Source organism: Glycine soja, chromosome 4 (assembly GCF_004193775.1).
Source record: "Glycine soja cultivar W05 chromosome 4, ASM419377v2, whole genome shotgun sequence".
Lineage (NCBI taxonomy): Eukaryota > Viridiplantae > Streptophyta > Magnoliopsida > Fabales > Fabaceae > Glycine > Glycine soja.
In genome coordinates this window covers 22,996,571-23,018,762 of record NC_041005.1, presented here as the reverse complement: position 1 = coordinate 23,018,762, position 22,192 = coordinate 22,996,571, and the positions used below count along the sequence as shown (strand labels likewise).

The 22,192-nt window shown below is 42.0% G+C and overlaps 1 pseudogene; it reads left to right on the top strand.

Annotated features, from left to right (window-relative positions):
• The first annotated feature begins 2,173 nt into the window (after positions 1-2,173).
• LOC114410974 lies at positions 2,174-2,284 on the top strand (annotated as a pseudogene).
• The last annotated feature ends 19,908 nt before the right edge of the window (positions 2,285-22,192 follow it).

The following is a 22,192-nucleotide window of genomic DNA, read 5'->3' as shown; positions in this document are numbered from 1 at the left end:
CAAGCTGCTGGTAGACTTTGCCCCAATGGGAATGCCCAGATAATGGAAAGGAGTCTCCATATGTCTGCAGTTCAAAAATTGCGCTGCTTCATGAATCCAATTAGCCCCAGCTCCAAAAATCCCAAATTGGCTGTTTGCAATATTAATCTTCAATCTAGATGCCAATTCAAAACCCCTCAGCATAGGCTTCAAAACAATGACATTGTCCCATGAAGCATGCCCCTCAAATACTGTATCATCTGCATATTGCAGAATATTTACAGGCTCACTTTGCTTCCCTACCATGAAACTTCTGTACAGGTTCTTGGATGTTGCTACCCGCATCATTCCTGTCAAACCTTCAGCCACTATATTAAAGAGCAAGGGGGCTAAAGGATCCCCTTGTCTCAAACCTCTAGTGGGAACAAATTCCTTTGTAGGGCTGCCATTTACTAGGATTGATATTGTGGCAGATTGCAAACAAGCCTTGATCCATTTTCTCCATGTAAGGTTGAAGCCCATCCAATCCAGCATGTAATCCAGGAAAGACCATGAAACAGAATCATACGCCTTCTCGAAGTCCACCTTGAATACCAAAGTTGGCTTCTTACACCTTTTAGCTTCCTCAACAACCTCATTGAGAATCAAAGTTCCATGAAGGATATGTCTATCCTTTATGAAAGCTGATTGTCTTTCATCAATAAGGCCAGGCACCACTATCCTCAGTCTATTTGCCAATAATTTGGCTATTATTTTATACATGCATCCTATAAGGGATATCGGTCTATAGTCATTGAATGACTGAGGGTGATTTGATTTAGGAATTAGGGCCAGAAAAGATGCATTGCTGCCTTTAGGAAAGCTACCATGCACATGGAATTCATCCACAAATCTCCTAAATTCTGGTTTTAACACCCCCAAAAATTCCTTGATAAAGTTAAAATTAAATCCATCGGGCCCAGGGGATTTGTCTCCTCCACAGCTCCACATAGCTTCTTTAAGTTCTTGGTCAGAAAAAGGGGCAGTCATCTCCTTCCTTTGCCTGTGAGTAATCATATTGAAGTGAACCCCATCCAAAGTAGGTATGGAGAAGTTTTCCTCAGTGAATCTTTTGGCAAAAAATTTAACAGCTTCATCCTTGACCATATTAGGTTGCTGGACCCATATCCCTTCAATGAAGATTCCATGGATGGTGTTATGATGTCTTCCGAAATTAATGGTTTTGTGGAAGTAAGTTGTGTTACTGTCACCTTCCTTGAACCACTTAGCCCTAGATTTTTGTCTCAATAGGGATTCATAAGCATTTGAAGCCATCCGCAGATCATGTTGTATGGACTTCTTGGACATAAGCTCAGCCTCAGTCAAAATTCTATCACAGGCAATAGTGTCAATGTCATTTAGCTGTTGTCTCAGCTACTGAATTTTCTTCATTTTGACATCCCCAAACTCTCTACTCCACTGTTTTAAGTTGGATTTTAAATTCCTCAGCTTATTTTTAAGCACAATTCCCCCCAACCAACCTGCTGATCTCTGTTCCATGTTTCCTTCACCATTCTTTGATAATATTTGTGTTTGAGCCACCAATCCAACACCCTAAAGGGCTTAGGGCCCTAGTCCACCATATCTGTTTTCAAGATAATTGGGCAGTGGTCTGAAAAGTCCCTTTGGATTACATGTTGTGAGGAATCAGGCCAATGAGATAGCCACTGTTCAGAGACCAGACACCTGTCTAGTCTGCTCTTCACAGATCCATTGGGTCTAAACCAAGTAAATCTGCTACCAAAAGATTTGATCTCCTGCAGTTCCATGTCAGAAATCCAATTGTTGAAGTCAGAGATGTCCGAGGTGCCTGCCAATTACATCCCATTGCATTTTTATTTTTGGAGGGGGTGTGGCCCAAGTAGCTTGGAGGTTCATTAAGTAATAATACTGATGGCTGGCCTAATTTAGGCCCATATTGTAAAGCCATATTCTGATGTTCAAAGCTTTTTAACATCTCATGAATTGAAAAAATAGAAAACAAAAAGGGAAAAGAAAACCAGGCATTAAAATGGATATTCTATTACGCAATCAAATAGAAATGCCTTAAGTTGGTTTCTCACTTTAGATTCCTCACATCCCACAAAGACATTACAATCTGTCCACATATTCTCTTGCCATGGTTTTCAATTCATCAAACAGAAAGCAAGAAATGAGAAGTTGTGATGAGTACATAGCGAACTATAAGTTCACCTTTTACTAAAGAATACCATGTACTTGTCACTTAAAGCCGCATAGGTTAATTTTTTTTAAAGGGGTCTTCTTATGGGGACCCTGCAAAGTATTTCAAATTTTGGAAACTACTCTGCTGCCCAACCTATTCCTCCTATAGACCATATTTGTTGTAAGCCACTATCATACTCCCATAGAGATTTCCAATCCCTCTGCAAATACTGGGGAATAGGAATGTAAGGTTGGAATCTCAAGGAACTCTATAACATATCACAGTCATATGCACCAGTCCAGAAATAACAGCATGTTTCTGTAAGGCCTCAGTTTACTAAGGCAAAACTCATTCACTGCCCGGCAAAATTAACAAACAGTCTATGCCACAACTGCCACACAAACAAATTCAACCACAATTGAGTTTCAGTTCTCGGCACTTATTCCAACTAAAAGGAATGATTCTTGTTATTTTTTACCTATGCTCCACCTGATGAGTGGAATTAAAAAGGGAACAATAGTGAAATACAACAATCCAATCAATAGAATTAAAATACATAACTAGCTAAGCAGGTAAAAATTCAATTTAGTGAAATATTCTCTGAAAAAATGTACAGGAAATTTCAACATTCTTATTAATAAATCTACTCACAATTTCTTCATATTCGGTTTGTTCGATCTTCATATTATAACTTTCTAGAAATTTAGAAAACCCTAGATCCTGGAGATTTCAAAAAGAAAGCTAAGTTAGATATGTGTACAAGAAACATTGAATGGGAAAAAAAAACCAGAAGCAAATACTTCGTTTGTTATAAGCAAAGAAGATGAAAAATGAAAAACAACATAATGCACCACTGCATAAAATTCAGCACCTAAACATACAAGTCCAAATTCATTGAAAATAACTATACTAATATGGTTTGTTTAAAATAATATAATATGGTTTGACCTATATTTTTTTAAAAAGAATTTTCTAATAACTATACTAATATCACGATTAAGCGGTTGAAGTTAGTTACTAGGAGTTATTAGAAGTTAGGTGAATAGTTACTTAGTTATGTTACTTGAAGTTATTGAAGTTAGATACTAGGAGTTACTAGAAGTTGGTTACTCAAGTTGGTTATTCTCTATATTTGTATAAATAAATCACCTTTGTAATACTTTGATGAATGAATTCGAAAACTATTGTTCATTTCTTTCATTCTTGATATGGTATCAGAGCCAGGTTGCGATCCTGGGACCTGTGGGTTATGGGCCCACCACACTTCCGCTTGTACCTCTTTCTTCCTATTGAAGTTATTTCTTTTTTTTCTCTCATGACCATGGCTTCCATTGATTATTCTAATCCTTTCATTCTTCATTCTTCCGACCATCCTGGCATTGCCTTAGTTTCTCATCCTCTTACCGGTGACAACTACAATTCTTGGAAGAAAGCAATGCGCATGGCTCTTCATGGGAAGAACAAATATGGGTTTGTCGATGGTTCAATTCCTGAACCTGCTTTGGGTCACTCCACTCATGCTTTGTGGCATCATAACGATAGTATCGTTTCTTCCTGGCTCCTTAATTCTTTATCCAAAGAAATGCAAGTCAGTATCTTACATTGTTCTTCTGCCAAAGCAATCTGGGATGATCTTCAAGAACGTTTCGAGCAACGAAATGGTCCTTTAATTTTTCAACTTAAGCATGAATTGATCACTCTGTAACAAGGTTCCATGTTTGTTTCCTCTTTCTACTCCAAGCTTCATTCTCTGTGGGAGTCATTATCAGAACTGAACCCCTCACATAGTTGCACATGTGGAGGAATTAAACCTTGGTGCGATTTTGAAAAAATGGAGTATGCTATGCAGTTCTTGATGAGGTTGAACGAATCCTTCTCTACTCTCAGAGGTCAAATTTTATCCATGGATCCCTTTCCCATACTAACTAAGGTTTTTTCCTTAGTTGTTCAAGAAGAAAAGCAAAAGGAAGTTGGTGCTTCCACCTCTGCTAGTGAAGTTTCGCATGCTTTTGCCTTGAAGCCTTCTTCTGTTGCACGCAATCATCCTATCAATTGCTTCAAAAGATCTTCCAAGAATCGCCCCTTGTGTGCTCATTGTGGTATGTTGGGTCATACTCAGGATCGTTGCTTCAAGTTGCATGGTTATCCTCCAAATTATAAGAGGTATAGTTTTTCCTCAGAAGTCAAGAAACATTATTCATCTTCTGAACCACCACACAAGGTTGCTCAACAAGTATCTGTAGATATGTCTCACTCACCATCTTCCTTTGGTGACTTGGGTTCCCAGTTTCAACTTACTACCCAGCAATATAGCCAATTGATGAATCTTTTAGAAAGTCATGCTACCAATGTTGTCATCCCTCAAGGTGTTTCTTCTACCAGTGGTATGATCCTTTCTACATCCACTTCTAATTTTCTTCATGATTGTTGGCTTTTAGATTCTGGTGCCTGCATTCATATTTCTTGTTCCCTTCATCATTTTCGATCTTACCAACTTGTTTCTGATAAAACTGTCACTCTGCCTAACAATGATGTTATACCTATCATTGCCATTGGTTCGGTAAATGATGTTATACCTATCATTTCAAATTTATACCTCAGAAGTCAATGATGTTATACCTATCATTTCTAGTTATCAATTCCCATACAAATTCCATTCCTTGTAAAAATGCTCATATTTGGCATTCTAGATTTGGTCATATCTCAGACAAAGTTTTCAAACATTTGAATAATAAAATTGGTCTGCACCTTTCTCCTAATTTCTCTTCTTCTAATTGTTCTGTTTGTCCTCTTGCTAAATTTAGAAGATTATCTTTTCCTAACTCTAACCATTTATCTAAATTACCATTTGACTTAATTCACTGTGATATATGGGGTCCCTATGCTCACCCTACCTATGAGGGAAGGAGATTTTTCCTTACATTGGTTGATGATTGCTCAAGATTCACTTGGCTATTTCTGCTTAAGAACAAATCTGAAGCTTCAATCTATGTGCAACAATTTTTCACCATGGTTCAGACTCAGTTTGGTGTATCTATCAAATGTCTCAGGTCTGATAATGCTAAGGAACTTGCCCTCACTTAGTTTTTGGCTTCCATGGGCACTCTTAATCAATTTTCCTGTGTTGAAAGGCCAGAACAAAATTCAGTAGTGGAAAGGAAGCATCAACATCTGCTCAATGTAGCAAGAGCTTTGTTTTTTCAGTCTAAAGTTCCTATCTCATTTTAGGGTGATTGTGTTACCACTGCATGTTTTCTTATCAACAGAACCCCTTCCATTACTGCAACACTGCTCACCCTACAATATTTTGTTCAAAAAGGAACCTAACTATCATGCCTTAAGAAGTTTTGGATGTTTAGCATTTGCTTCCACTCTTCCATCATCAAGGAACAAGTTTTCTCCTCGAGCAGTACCTGCCATTTTTGTTGGCTATCCCCAAGGTTATAAAGGATACGAATTGTATAGCCTAGTGTCATACCCTAATTTCATCCGGGGACCATCCATTTGTTGGGATGCGACCCTCGTTTGACCACTTCGAGGTACTTGGCACCCATCATTAGGCAATTCGTGAAGTTCCGTGACATGCCAGAAGTCAAAAGAAAGCAATGTTAGACAATCCGTGAAGTTTCGTGACATGCCGGAAGTCAAAAGGAAGCGTTAATGTGCAATCCGTAAAGTTCCGTAACATTCCGGAAGCCAAAGAAGGGATGGTTACATAATTCGTAAGGTTTCGTGACATTACGGAAAGAAAACAAGTATCGTTACGTAATTCGTAAAGTTCTGTAACGTTACGCAAAAAGAATCAGCAAAAAAGGCAGGGGGTGTATTTAGTAAACAGGGGGTGCAAATAGCAACCAGGCCCACTTGGGCCTTCCAGGAAGTTCTCCAGAAGGCACCGCCTGGGTGAGCTGAGCTCGCCTGGGTGAGCTGAGCTCGCCTGGGTGAGCTGGGTGGCAAGCTCTTCCCTCATTTTCCTATAAATAGGGGGAGGAGGGAAGAACAAAAATGGTCAACCCTCCTGGTATCTGAGAATCACTTAAAATTAGTGAGAAAATTTGTTTCCGTGAAGAAAATCCAAGCCGAGGCGCTTCCATAACGCTTCCGTGACGTTTCTGTGGGTGATTTCATGAAGATTTTCAACCGTTCTTCGTCGTTCTTCGTTCGTTCTTCGTTCGTTCTTCAACGTTCTTCGTTTTTCAATTCATTCTATGTACCTTAGTGGTCCTCATTTGTTTCGCGTGCTTTTATTTTTATTTCATTTACTTTCCGTACCCCCTTTGATGTGCTTTAGTCATTTAATTAAGTCATTTTCTCACCTAATCAAAAAATAAAATAAATTTCCACCGATCATTTGTATTGTAACATCTTTTAATTTCTGTTAAAATGAAATCCGACCGTTCGATCATGCCGTAACCACGTTTAAAACCAAAAAGATGCAAAATAATAATATAATAATAAAAAATATCTTTTAGTAAAATAAAAAAAAAATCAATCGGACGTTTTTCTTTGGGATTTTTCTTTCTTAATCGAATTGACTAATAACCAAAGTGAAACTAAGGCTAAAATCAATTCATAAATTAAGCTTTTGTCATCACCTAAAAAAGCCATTCTTAAGGTCCAACGCCTTGAAATGGTGTTTTCCGCTTTTATTGGTTAAACGTAGATTTCTAAAAAAGGGCCTAAAGTCAACATGTAGCTTTACTACCTCTTTCAAAAAATAAGAGATCATTAATGGTCCAATGCCTTAATGTTTTCTCTCCTTTCAAAAAGAATCGAAAGATTATTAGTTCAACGCCTTAAAAGACCTTTCAATCAAAATATATCTTGCAAAAAAGGATAAAAAAAACTTAACCAACGCTTAGTTCTCAAAGAACTACGTAGCTCTAATTTCCTTATCACAATTGAGGAATACGTAGGAGCAAGGGAAACACCCTCGTCGACCACAAAAAGTCAAAAAAATATAAAAGGTGCATAAAAGACATAAGAATGTAAAAAGGGAAAATAACATAAAATTGAAGTCATATTTGCACATTTGATTAAAGGCTTCCGTCTCTTGCGACGGACGTGTGGGGTGTTAATACCTTCCCCGTGCGTAAATACAACTCCCGAACCTTTCACTTAAAGTTCGTAGCCCACGTCTTTTCCGGTTTTTCCGACGTTTTCCTCAAATAAACGTTGGTGGCGACTCCGCGCGTATTCCTTTCTTGGAAGACGCACCCGCGAGTCACGCGTCGCCCTCCCGTCGGAGGGTAGGTTGCGACAGTTGGTGACTCCACTGGGGACTGTTTTTAGAGAGTTAGGCCATTTAATCTTGTGCAAAGTTTTATCATGACTTTCTCCTTTGTAGGCTTCCCTTTATTTTTCTTATGTTCTTGTGTGTATAACTCTTTGATGCTTTTAGTGTGTTTTAAAATGTATGCATGAGGTAAATATTTATTCATTTGATACACACAAACACCAATACTATTTGCACACACGGTGAGTTGAAAAAGGGCCCTATACCCAGGTTCGTGGGAACATAAGGAGTGGAGGTGAATCTGTGATCATGCTAGGTCTCCGACTTGCTTGATTACAGTGAACCCTCATCTAGAGTTTTTCTCTTTGATAACATATTGTTGCTAGTAGTCCCTACTACTGAAATATGTTCATCAAAGGGGATGATACCTCTAGAGACCATCAAGAGAGATATGACCACCTTGGGAATTATCACTAAAAGCCTTTTTAGCTCCCTCCCATATAGGTCCCTTGAATAGGGGCACGGAGCAGACACGCTGCGTGCCATTTTTCACACTGCCATGCATAAGTGTCATGTACCCTTTTGCTTATATTTGTTTGTGAATATTGTCGTACTATGTACATCCCCATGTTGTGCCTTTCGCATATGCATCATGCATGGGTTCTGTCTTGATCCCCTCTCTTTGGCAAACCAATGGAGGGTCCGTGTCACCTTCTCAAATACATATGTCGGGCACTGTGCTACCCCAAGACGTTGTATCTAAGAAGGAGACAATTTCCCGGGCTCCCGTATTCATAAATTGCATCTGTATCATATGCATTTCTTCATGCATTCATCTATTCCACCCATGATAGATGTCGGAGTTTTGATTCGCACCAATTTTGTTTCATTTTAGTAAAACATGGAATCAAGTCAAACGCCTTCACTTAAAAAGAGGTTCTATCAAGTCAAGGTCAAGAGCCTAGGAATCACCAGTCTAAAAGAATTAGGGCAGTTAATGGGGCAGCTCCAGCGGCAAGCTTTTCGCAAAGCTTACGGTAAAATCTGGGACCTAGCCATGGTAGAAGTCTCCACAGAGGCCATTGCCTCCCTCGCCCAGTATTATGATCAGCCGTTGAGGTGCTTCACCTTTGGGGACTTCCAGCTATCACCCATGGTGGAAGAATTTGAAGAGATCCTAGGATGTCCTCTAGGGGGAAGGAGACCATACCTTTTCTCAGGGTTCTATCCCTCATTAGCTAGATTTTCTAAGATAGTCCAAATCTCGGCGCAGGAATTAGACCACAGAAAGCAAGTCGAAAATGGGGTGGTTAGAATACCGAGAAAATGTTTGGAGGCAAAAGCAAGAATCTTGGCAGGTAGAGGCGAATGGGCCCCCCGTTCATAGACATTCTCGCACTGTTGATCTTCGGAGGAGTCCTCTTTCCAAATGTGGATGGGTTGGTGGATCTAGCAGCGATCGACACTTTTCTCGCCTATCATGGCCACAAGGAAAGCCCGGTTGTCGCTATGCTAGTCGACCTATATGACACCTTCGACCGAAGATGTGAAAAGAGCAGTACAAGGATTATTTGCTGTACTCCAGCTCTTTATGTATGGTTGGTTTCACACCATTTTCACCAAGAGGTGAGGCATGCTTGCCCGCTAGAAAGCCAACATTCATGCACAGAGAAAGGAGGGGCAAATTGGGATAGACTCTTAGCAAACAAAGAAGGAGCATCTGTCAAATGCTTCCCTCGATTGAAAGAAGGAAGAACCGGGGTTCTTATTTCGTGCGGAGGATTCCCAAATGTTCCCTTGATGGGGACAAGGGGTTGCATCAGTTACAATCCCGTTCTTGCTATATGGCAACTTGGCTACCCTATGAGAGGGGCACCACTAGAGGAAGAGCTCGCGCCTGTCATTTCATTAGGTTTCAATAATACCAACGTGGAGACACTTCAGAAGGTCCGCAAGGCATGGGAGGTGGTGCAAAAGAAAGACAAATAACTCAGGGGCAGTGGGCCAATCGGTGGCTACCGTAAGTGGTTGAAAGCCCACGTGCAAGGTTTGGATTGGCTCCCGAGTTTGAGAACCGTTAAAAGGGAGGAAGTTGAGGCACCGGAGGAAGACGAAGAGGTGCAGGCCCTTAGGGCAGAACTCGAGCAAGCCCAAATAGTCAAAGAAAGGTTCAAATCAGCAGCTCTGAAAATCCGAAAGAAGAATGCCGAACTGAGAGATATAAATATAGCAACCACCAAAGCCTAGGAACAAGAGACCAAGAGGGCTCGTAGGGAAGAGCACGGCCGGAACAAGTTCCGAGGGGCTCTGTGGGGCAGCAACAACGAGCTTAAGCTCCAGAGAGAGGAAAGGGACCAATCACGAGTAGACAGTTTGATCTTGAAAGATGAGTTGAAGGTTTGCTCAAGGTCCAAAAGAAACTTGTCTCAGCGGTTATGCGAGACAGAGACCAACATGTTAGATATTGTCAGCAAATACCAAGAAGAGCTAAATCTAGCCACGGCCCATGAGCATAAAGTGGCGGACGAGTATGCCCAAGTGTACGTGGAAAATGAGACTAGAGGAAGGGTGATCGACGCGTTAGATCAAGAGGAAACAATATGGATGGACCGATTTGCTCTTACCTTGAACGGGAGTCAAGAACTTCCCCGATTGCTAGCCAAGGCCAAAGCAATGGCGGACACTTACTCCGCCCCCGAGGAGATCCACAGACTTCTCAGCTATTGTCAGCATATGATAGACTTAATAGCCCATATAATTAGAAACCGCAAGGAAAGTTTGTATTGTCACTCAGATTTTGACTAATTATAAACTTTCTGAATAAAATGAGTTTATCCTGCGTTTTTACTCCAAAGATCAGTGCAAATCAAATCACTCCCGCATTTTATCTCTAGCATGCATTCATATCATGCATCGCGTAAGCATTTCTTCATGGCATCATAATGAACATATCGTTCCTGCATTTGTCCGTTATCATATTCCAGCATCACATTTTGCATGAGTCATTGCATCATCATGCATATGCGTTCAACATACTTTTTGTTCTACGAACTGCATACCTTTTGTTTTCATGTTCGCTCATGCATGATCCTTGCATTTTCCTCTACAAAACAAAAACAAAAAGGGAAGCATGAAATTTCATGATGCATTCTTAGTTGCATATGTTCGGTACCATGAGCCAACCATGTTGGGATCATAAACCCATTTCATTTAAAAAACAAAATGATTGAACATGGTACCTAACGCATGGTTAACTAGGAAACGATGTTTCTTCGGGCATCCCAATTTCATAATTACATTTTCCATGCATAACCTAAAGTATGCCCGAGTCATTCATCCCTATGAAATGTTGTTGAGGTATTGGCGATCAGGATTGCCATTCCTTAGATTATAGGGTTGAACCAAGCTGATGCTTTTACAAAAAGTTTCATCAAGTCAAGTTGAAGCATGGAAGTAACCATCTTTCAAAAATTAGGGCAAAAGATGGATCGAGTTACATCACTGCTTCGTCTACTGCCCAACACATTTAGGATTGTTGATGTCCTTGTTACTTCCAGTTTCACCTTGACAAAGATTTCATGGACCATGTTGAAAATCTAAATTGATTCAACCCCATGACCTACATAAAAATTCGCAATACTGTGCATCATTCGCATACATCCGTGCTTTTCATTGGTTGCATTGCTCGTTGCATTCTTTCCTTGAAAAAAAGAACTTAATCATTGTTATAAAAAAGAAAAGAACACGCTTTACGGCGCCCTTACCGAACCCGTGCTAGAGCTAGAGTAATGGGTGAAGTAGAGGAGGTGCGAGAGTAGATGAAGGCCGACATGGAGGCCATGAAAGAGCAGATGGCCACAATGATGGAGGCCATGATGAGCACGAAGAAAGATAATGGTAGCCAATGCGGTTGCAGTTGCCGCTACCAGGGCTGTTGCTAAGGTGAACCCGATGCCCCCATCTGATCTCAACCAAATGAATCATCCAACCTCAGATGTGGTGGGCAAAGAGTTGGGAAGTATGGACGACCCCATGATGTGCAAATTCAAAACGAGCACGCCTTCCCGCCATATGGCTTGCCTCCCAACTATACACCACCCAATGTGGCATACATTCCCAATGAGGATGTCAATAACTCCGCTCCCATACTCATTGAGAGTCGACAACCTCATCATCTACATGTCTCTTAAATCATGGGGGAGACACATGAAATTCCCCACCACAATCTAGCCGACTTCGAGCCTTGCCTCGGATATGCCACTGAAGGGCAAGCAGTTGGTGATATACCCCTGCAAAACACTTTGGAGGGCCCTCAGTATCACCCACAACCACACCCCTTGCATTCCACACCGGGTAAAAACCCTCATGCTATGGTTGAAATGGGAGAGTTGGATCATCGAAAGGAAAGGCTCAGGGCCATTGAAGGAGGTGAAGATTATGCCTTTGCTAACCTAGAAGAGTTGTTCCTAGTACCCAATATCATCACCCCTCCAAAGTTCAAGGTGCCGGACTTTGACAAGTACAAGGGGACTACTTGCCCTAAGAACCATCTAAAGATGGGGGCATACGCAAAAGATGAGAAACTGCTGATACATTTTTCCCAAGAAAGTCTTACTGGGACAACTGTCACCTGGTATTCTTGGAAGGACCTAATGGTTGCATTCATTGGGCAGCATCAGTGCAATTCTGATATGGCTCTGGATAGGATGCAACTACAGAACATGAGCAAAAAGGGGGGCACGAATCTTTCAAAGAATGCACCCAAAGATGGAGAGACTTGGCAACTCAAGTGCCACCTATAATGACGAAGAAAGAAATAATAACAATGATAGTAGACATATTACTAGTGTTCTATTATGGAAAATGGTGGGTTACACACCTTCAAGCTTTGCGGGTTTGGTCTTCACTAGCGAAATGATCGAAGTGGGTCTAAAAAGAGGCAAATCTGATCATCATGCTTTGATAAATGCAAAAAACCTGGGGCTAATGAAGAGGGTGAGGATGAGGGAGAAACCCATGCTGTGACTGCCATTCCTAAACGACCAAGTTTCCCACCAACCCAACAAACATCATTACTCAGCCAATAACAACCCTTCTCCTTACCTACCACCCAGTTATCCACAACGGCCATCCCTAAATCAACCACAAAACCCACCTTCCACACAACCAATGCTAAACACCACCTTTAGCACGAATCAAAACACCAACCAAGGAAGGAATTTTGCAGCAAAAAGCCTGTAGAATTCACCCCAATTCTGGTGTCCTATGCTAACTTGCTCCATTATCTACTTGATGCTACAATGGTAGCCATAACCCCAACCAAGGTTCCTCAACCTCCATTTCTCCGAGGATACGACTCGAACGTAACATGTGCATATCATGCAGGAATTCTGGGACATTCCATTGAGCACTATCTGACCTCGAAGCGTAAGGTGCAAAGTCTAATTGATGCGGGTTGGCTGAAATTTGAGGAGAATCGCTTGTGAATCCTAACGTTGACAAGCGACACCACACATGGGGCAAATTTGAAAGCTGTTGTTAGATGTCTCTAATAACTCATCAGGATTTTCAAGTTTATGCCATTATTATAAACCACAGTTACAATGCTAAATGGATAAAATTGACATTTTTGTCCCTCATCCTCTCACAAACACATCTTCGCTTATTCAACTTCCACCGGAATGTGAGTGCAAGCCATTGGTCTGTTTGCTCAAGCGACCTGCGTTCCTGAGTGTTGACTTCCAAGACCGTTCAATCAGAGATTACTCGTCTTGGACGTTGGTGGGGTGCCGTAAACAATGAGTAAAGTAGAAAAGTTATAAAAAAAAAGCATTTGATTGACTGTGTTTTCAAGTAAAAATATAGACATTCATGTGACCTCATTTTATCATTCCGAAAGGTTTGTCTTTTTAGAGAGAAGTTAGTTATCAAGAATAGTAGTCATTTGACTTAACCCGCCAACTAAAAAAATCCTTCAACTATTTCTCATCCTTGGAAAATCCTTTTTTCAAGAATCAACCGCTTCTTTCATTCTTCCTTGCTACCAGGTTGTGAAAACAAAGATGGATACCTTAGAGCCCTACACTGGGGCAATGAGGGGCATCGTGCATGAACCTCAAGTGAACCTAGGGGCAGATTAGAAGTTCCCGCCCAATAGGTTCCCTGCTACAAGGTCATGACGAAAGACAATGATTGGTACCTCAAAGCCTTACACTGGGCAATGAGGGGCATTGTGCATGAGCCTCAAGTAAACCTAAGGGCAAATTAGAAGTTCTCACCCAATAGGTTCCCAGCTACAAGGCCATGACGAAAGATAACAATTAGTACCTCAAAGCCTTACACTGGGGCAATGAGGGGCATCGTGCAAGAGCCTAAAGTGAACATAGGGGAAAATCAAAAGTTCTCACCCGTCGATGTTTTTTAAAAACAAAAAAAAAAAGAGGGGACAAACCCAGGCATTTCAATGGATTGATTAAACATCAAAACGGCTCCATTGCCGTCACTCCAAAATGGTCAAGCGACTAAATCAAACAAAACATACACTCTGAGGGAGTTCCCGGAGAGATTTGCAAAAGATAGGATAAGGTTGCATGAATTATCACCTCTTTCAAAAGGACAATTAATCTGTGTTTTCCAAAAATTAAATCAAAATCAAAATCACAAAATAGGGAAAGAATGTCATGAACATTGTACAACTTTCCATTACATTGCATTGTTTCGTATGAAGTCCGCATTTACCAAATTGCATGACAAAGGTTGCATGCATCAGCATCCCTAAAAATCATGTTAACTGCATAGATTTCCTACATCTAATGTCCAAATCTTTTGAAATTGGGATGACCGGCCCTCTCAAATGAGTCAATCTCATGCTTTTTCATAAGGATGGACCCTTGGGTACTAGTACCCTCTCCTTCAGAGGACAGCGCGTCCTCATCTTCAGAGGACTACATGTCCTCGCCATCAAAGGATTACAAGTCCTCGCCATCAGAGGGCTGCACGCCTTCAGAGGACTACACGTCCTCGCCTTTAGAGGACTACACGTCCTCGCCTTTAGAGGACTACACGTCCTCACCTTCAGAGGGCTACACGCCCTCACCTTCAGAGGACTACACGTCCTCACCGTCGGAGGGCTACACGCCCTCACCTTTAGTGGGCTACACGCCCTCGCCTTTAGAGGACTACGCGTCCTCGCCTTCAGAGGACTACACGTCCTCGCCTTCAGAGGACTTCACATCCTCACCTTCATAGGGCTACACACCCTCATCTTTAGAGGACTATACGTCCTCCCCTTGAGAGGACTACACGTCCTCGCCTTCGGAGGGCTACACGCCCTCGCCTTCAGAGGACTACATGTCCCCCTTTTCAGAGGGCTACACGTCCTTGCCTTTATAGGGCGACACGTCTGCGCCTTCGGAGGGCTGCGCACTCCCTCGCCTTTAGAGGGCTATGCGTCCTTGCTTTCAGAGGGCTCCACATCTGCACCTTAAAAGAATTTAAGGTCCTCTGCCCTTAAATGCTTAACCGAGACTTGCACTCCCGGCTAAGGGGCTAGTAGTTTCCTTTTATCAGTTCCTGGGCCACCCCCTGATATTGGAGGGTGCCAACTGTGCGAATACAACCAGAGAGGGAGGCTATCACTCAACTACTATGCATACCGGGGCAAGATTTCACCTGTTCCGCTGCAAAGAGACAAGTGCGGATCGTGCGCACCAACATGACCACTTTTACACAGATATGTATGACATTGCTACTTAGCAACATTCTACCCAGCGACCGTAATGCTGATCTCCCCCTGCGGAAGTATCAGTTGGTCTGTGCCGTCCCGACATAGGTAGGTATGCATTATTTCCAACTGATTTCTAATGCCATCTACTATTTGCAGCTCTAGTTACGAGCCTCTATCAGTTCTACAGGGTGCTCGTACCCCCCGGCAAGGTCATGCCATCGCGACATAGGTAAGTATGCATATGGTTGAAACTGATTTCTGATGTCATCTATTGTTTGCAGGGATCGCACCCGCAGGACACCCAGTGGACCCAAAGAAGTCCAACAGGGTCCTGGGGTTTCCATCTCTGATTACGGGCCTCTGTCAGTTCTACGGAGTGCCCGTCACCCCCAGCAAAGTCATCAGGCCTCCTACTAACCGAGCTTTCATCAAGAAGTATTGTGCCCCCAGGCAGGCAGAGGGCGAGACACCACAACAGCCTGGGGATGGCCAGCAACAGGCAACAAATGCATCGCCGCCACCTCCAGAGCCCCTCAGCTCATCCACAAAAGGTTAGAGTATTGCCTACGACACATGGTGGACCAATAGGCGACCAAGTCCAAAGCCAAAGGTAAGCAAAGTACTAGGTCTGTGACCGACAAGTCATCATGTGTCTAGCTCAAGACGTTAAAGAAGCGCTATTAGAAGGCAACCTAGTACCTTTTGAATTTATGCTTGTTATTTGATAACTTTTTATAGTAGGACGCACCTAGTTGCTCATGATCCTAGGAATTTAAATAAAACTAGCACAAGCTCGAAAGGTAGTCATACCTCACAAAATATATGTATGTGTGTTTAGGTATGAAAATACCTTAGATATGCATGTATGTAGCAAAAAGATACCTCACAAAATATCTATATATGTATGTTTAGGTAGCAAGATACCTTGGATATGCATAGCAAAAATACCTCACAAAAATATACGTATGTTTAGGTAGCAAAATACCTCAAGGAAAAAGAAGAAGGAAGAAAAAAAGAAAATAAAAAGTTGTCTAGCTAGAAAACAACATGTTTGTGAAAGGAGATAACTTCCAGCTTTTCTTTGACAAAAAATTCACTGATCATAACCAGTTTTTGAAAGAAAATGTGTGTAATACACCTGAAGGGTGAATGCTGTAAAAATTTTCCCGAATGCCCAAAATGGACTCAGATGAATGCATGAATTGATAAAAGAACATATTTTGGAAACACTGGGTTGACTTAAATAGGGAAAATGAATCATGAGCCCTAGCATCACATGACCAGAATTTTTTCGACACTTGAGTGTCCCCATAGGTGCATGCATGACTAGTTTTGCATAAAATTTCCTAATTATCATTATTGCATTTGTGTCATGGAAATAATGTGGGACATCCCCTTTATCCCCGAACCGCTGGCCAAACCCTGACACATACCATGTCCAGCCGTTCTACAAGCCTTGATCCAAAATCCCAACTTACCATGAACCTTGCCCTCGGAAGAAAGCAAAAAGATAAAATTCCCAATCAAAGATTGAGAGAAAGCAAAAAGAAAGAAAATTCCCGATCAAAGATCGAAAGAAAATAGAAGAAATATGCAGAAAGGTCTTTGGACCAGACAATATCTAAACAATACAAAATTGTCACCAAGTAAACAAAAAAAGGGGGGGGGGGGGGGAAACCACGATCTAAAGTGGTCCCCTCCCTTTGATTGCCAACCAAAATCATGTGCGTCGGTGGCTTGTTCACCTCACACTAAACAAAAACAGAAAAAGAAAAAGGCAAGAACACTCAAAGCCAAATTTCCCACAAGAAACAAACCATTCCTGAGGAAAAGTCCTATTGATCCATGATCACGCATGTAATCTTTGATTTGATAGAAAATAATTTGCAAAATCAAGTCATGACATATCTATGGTTCGGAATTAGGATGAAACACTTACCCGTGTGAGATTGATACACTTTGAGTGATTTTCTTTTATTTTTGTTGAGCCCAGTGTTTCCTCTAAATGGTCATTTTAGAGGCGAAATGCTAACATCCAAAGTCTCATTTACGGTTATGAGAAGATTTCATCAACATAGTCTCCTTCCCCGGTAGACACATTGTTTTTATCCAAAAAGCATATGTTGCTCTAATCAGTTGGAAGTTTTGTCTCTTTACTAAAGCATGTTCACATTTTAGTGAAGAAAACACCGAGACTATTTTTAGTCTCACAAGTTATCCAGAACTACGTAGGTCTGAGTTCTTCATTGAGGATACGTAGGAGCAAGAGCCTCGCTTTTGTCGGCCGCCCCACAATTTCTGTCATACTGACCCTGGGGTCATGTGACGCACAGAGACAAATTATGGTCATTCTGTGCCCTTTTGTCATCTAGAGGCGGCGGACACGATGACACGCGGAGACAAATTATGGTCATTCCGCTCACCTTTTGCCATTCAGACACAGTCGTGTCCGATGGCGCTCAGAGACAAATTATGGTCATTCTGCGCCCTTTTTGTCATCCAGAGGCAGCGAGCTCGATGACACGCGGAGATAAATTATGGTCATTCCACTCACCTTTTACCATCCAGACACAATCGTGTCCAATGGCACGCAAAGACTAACGTTGTCTTCTGCCCTTTTTGTCATCCAGAGGCGGCGGCCCGATGACACGCGGAGACAAATTATGGTCATTTTGCTCACCTTTTGCCATTCAGACACAGTCGTGTTCGATGGCGCGCAGAGACAAATTATGGTCATTCTGCGCCCTTTTTGTCATCTAGAGGCGGCGGGCCCGATGACATGCGTAGACAAATTATAGTCATTCCGCTCACCTTTTGCCATCCAGACACAATCGTGTCCGATGGCATGCAAAGACTAACATCGTCTTCTACCCTTTTTGTAATCCAGAGGCGGTGGGCCAGATGACATGCGAGAACCATTTGGTCCCGCACTTTTTACCTTTTGTCATCCAAAGGCGGTGGGCCCAATGACATGCGAGAACCATTTGGTCCCGCACTTTTTTACCTTTTGTCATCCAGAGGCGGCGGGCCCAATGACATGCGGGAACCATTTGGTCCCGTACTTTTTCACCTTTTGTCATCCAGAGGCGGCGGGCCTGATGACATGCGGGAACCATTTGGTCCCGTACTTTTTCACCTTTTGTCATCTAGAGGCGGTGGGCCCAATGACATGCGGGAACCATTTGGTCCCGAACTTTTTTACCTTTTGTCATCCAGAGGCGGCGGGCCCGATGACATGCGAGAACCATTTCGTCCCGCACTTTTTACCTTTTGTCATCCAGAGGCGGCGGACCCGATGACATGCGGGAACCATTTGGTCCCGTACTTTTTCACCTTTTGTCATCCAAAGGCGGCGGGCCCGATGACATGCGGGAACCCTTTGGTCCCGCACTTTTTACCTTTTGTCATCCAGAGGCGGCGGGCCCGATGATATATGGGAACCATTTGGTCCCGTAATTTTTTACCTTTTGTCATCCAGAGGCGGCGGGCCCGATGACATGCGGGAACCATTTGGTCCTATACTTTTTCACCTTTTTCGATGGGCTCGATGACATACGGGAACCATTTGGTCCCGCACTTTTTTACCTTTTGTCATCCAGGGCGGCGGGTTCGATGACATGCGGGAACCATTTGGTCCCGTACTTTTTTACCTTTTGTCATCCAGAGGCGGCGGGCCCGATGACATGCGGGAACCATTTGGTCCCATACTTTTTTACCTTTTTCGGTGGGCCCGATGACATATGGGAACCATTTGGTCCCGCACTTTTTTACCTTTTGTCATCCAAAGGCGGCGGGCCCAATGACATGCGGGAACCATTTGGTCCCGCACTTTTTACCTTTTGTCATCTAGAGGCGGCGGGCCCGATGACATGCAGGAACCATTTGGTCCCGCACTTTTTACCTTTTGTTATTCAGAGGCGGCGGGCCCGATGACATGCAGAGACAAATTATGGTCATCCGCACGCTTTTGCTATCTGTAAGACTCGATCAGTGATAAACGCGTAGAGAAAAATTATGGTCATTCTGCACCCTTTGTCATTCAGATTTCGCAAGTCGAGTGATAAACGCGCAGAGACAAATTATGGTCACTTTGCGCCCTTTGTCATTCAGGGACAGTAAGTCGAGAGGTGGGCGGAGACAAATTATGGTCATTCCCCACACCTTTTCGCGGTCCAGAGGTGATCATGTCCGGTGGCACACAGAGACAAATTATGGTCATTCTGCGCCTTGTGTCAACCAAGAGGAACGAACTCGACAGTATCAGGACGATGTTGGTCATTCAGTACTGATTATTTTCAAAATTTTTGCAGGTTCCGCTGGCAGGGAGATTCGCCGACCGAATGGTGTTTCGCTCGAACGAAATTAGTGTCTTATCTTTACTTCCCTTTTATCTCCAATAAAAGACAAGTAAAGAGGGGCAACTATCATACCCTAATTTCGTCCGGGGACCATCCGTTTGTTGGGATGCGACCCTCATTTGACCACTTCGAGGTACTTGGCACCCATCGTTAGACAATTCGTGAAGTTCCGTGACATGTCGGAAGTCAAAAGAAAGCATTGTTGCACAATCCGTGAAGTTTCATGACATGTCGGAAGTCAAAAGGAAGTGTTAATGTGCAATCCGTAAAGTTCCGTAACATTCTGGAAGTCAAAGAAGGGATGGTTACCTAATCCGTAAGGTTTCGTGACATTACGGAAAGAAAACAAGTATCGTTACGCAATTCGTAAAGTTCCGTAACGTTACGGAAAAAGAATCAACAAAAAAAGGCGGGGGTGTATTTAGTAAATAGGGGGGTGCAAATAGAAACCAGGCCCACTTGGGCCTTCCAGGAAGTTCTCCAGAAGGCGGTGCCTTCTGGAGGAAGCAACCTAGCTTGCCTGAGCGAGTTGGGAGGCAAGCTCCTCCCTCATTTTCCTATAAATAGGGGGAGGAGGGAAGAACAAAAATGGTCAACCCTCCTGGTATCTGAGAATCACTTAAAATTAGTGAGAAAAATTATTTCCGTGAAGAAAATCTAAGCCGAGGTTCTTCCGTAACACTTCTGTGACGTTTCCGTGGGTGATTTCGTGAAGATTTTCAACCGTTCTTCGTCGTTCTTCGGTCTTCAACTGGTAAATTCCCAAAATCGAACTTTTTCAATTCATTCTATGTACCCTTAGTGGTCCTCATTTGTTTCGCGTGCTTTTATTTTTATTTCATTTACTTTCCATACCTCTTTTGACGTGCTTTAGTCATTTATTTAAGTCATTTTCTCACCTAATCAAAAAATAAAATAAATTTCTACCGATCATTCGTATTGTAACATCTTTTAATTTCTGTTAAGATGAAATTTGATCGTTCGGTCATGCCGTAACCACGTTTAAAACCAAAAAGAGGCAAAAAAATAATATAATAATAAAAAAATATCTTTTAGTAAAATAATAAAAAAAAATCAATCAGAAGTTTTTCTTTGGGATTTTTCTTTCTTAATCGAATTGACTAATAACAAAAGTGAAACTAAGGCTAAAATCAATTCATAAATCAAGCTTTTGTCATCACCTAAACAAGCCATTCTTAAGGCCAATGCCTTGAAATGGTCTTTTCTGCTTTTGTTGGTTAAATGTAGATTTCTAAAAAAGGGCCTAAAGTCAACATGTAGCTTTACTACCTCTTTCAAAAAATAAGAGATCATTAATGGTCTAATGCCTTAATGTTTTCTCTCCTTTCAAAAAGAAACGAAAGATTGTTTAATGGTTCAACGCCTTAAAAAACCTTTCAATCAAAATATATCTTTCAAAAAAGGATAAAAAAAAACTTAACCAATGCTTAGTTCTCAAAGAACTACGTAGGTCTGATTTCCTGATCACAATTGAGGAATTCGTAGGAGCAAGGGAAACACCCTCGTCGACCACAAAAAGACAAAAATATAAAAGGTGCATAAAAGACATAAGAACGTAAAAAATGGAAAATAACATAAAATTGAAGTCATATTTGCACATTTGATTAAAGGCTGTCGTCTCTTGCGACGGACGTGTGGGGTGCTAATACCTTCCCCGTGCGTAAATACAACTCCCGAACCTTTCACTTAAAGTTTGTAGACCACGTCTTTTCCGACGTTTTCCTCAAATAAACATTGGTGGCGACTCCGTGCGTATTCCTTTCTTGGAAGACGCACCCACGAGTCACGCGTCGCCCTCCCGCCGAAGGGTAGGTTGCGACACCTAGACACTAAGAAATTTTTTGTGTCTAGAGATGTTGTCTTTCATGAATCCATTTTTCCTTTTCAAACCATTTCACAGCCTCAAGTCATTCCGGATCCTTTACTTGATTTGGTTATTCCTATTCCTATAACTAATACCTTACCTAACCCTGACCAGACTAGTAGCCAATCACCACAACCAACTAATTGCTTTAACCATGACCCAACTGATTCATCCTCAATCCCTGGCTCAGATCATCCTCACACTTTGCCCTCTATCACCTTAAGAAGGAGTACACGCCACTCTAAGCATCCCTTATACTTGTCTGGTTATGTAATATCACAATCTCAGGCTGCATATCCCATCCAACATCATTGTTCCCTATTGCCTCTTAGTCCTCATTATTGAACTTTCATTAATCACATCTCCTCTGTCTATGAACCTCAGTTCTATCATTAAGTTGTTCCTTATCCTAAATGGCGTCGAGCAATGCATGAGGAAATCCAAGCTCTTGAAGCAAATTCCACTTGGACACTTGTTCCATTACCACCTGGTAAGCATTGTATAGGATGTCGATGGGTGTATAAAGTTAAATACAAAATGGATGGCTCTGTAGATAGATACAAAGCACAATTGGTTGCCAAAGGTTATACACAACAAGCTGGGATCGATTTCTGTTATACATTCTCTCCAGTAGCCAAACTTACCACTGTGAGAGTTCTGCTTTGTGTTGCTGCTGCTAAAAACCGGTGCCTTCTACAATTGGATGTTAACAATGCTTTTTTGAATGGCGATTTGTTTGAAGAAGTTACTATGGAACTTCCCAAGGGATACAAGTCATCCAATCCTTCATTGGTATGCAAATTGA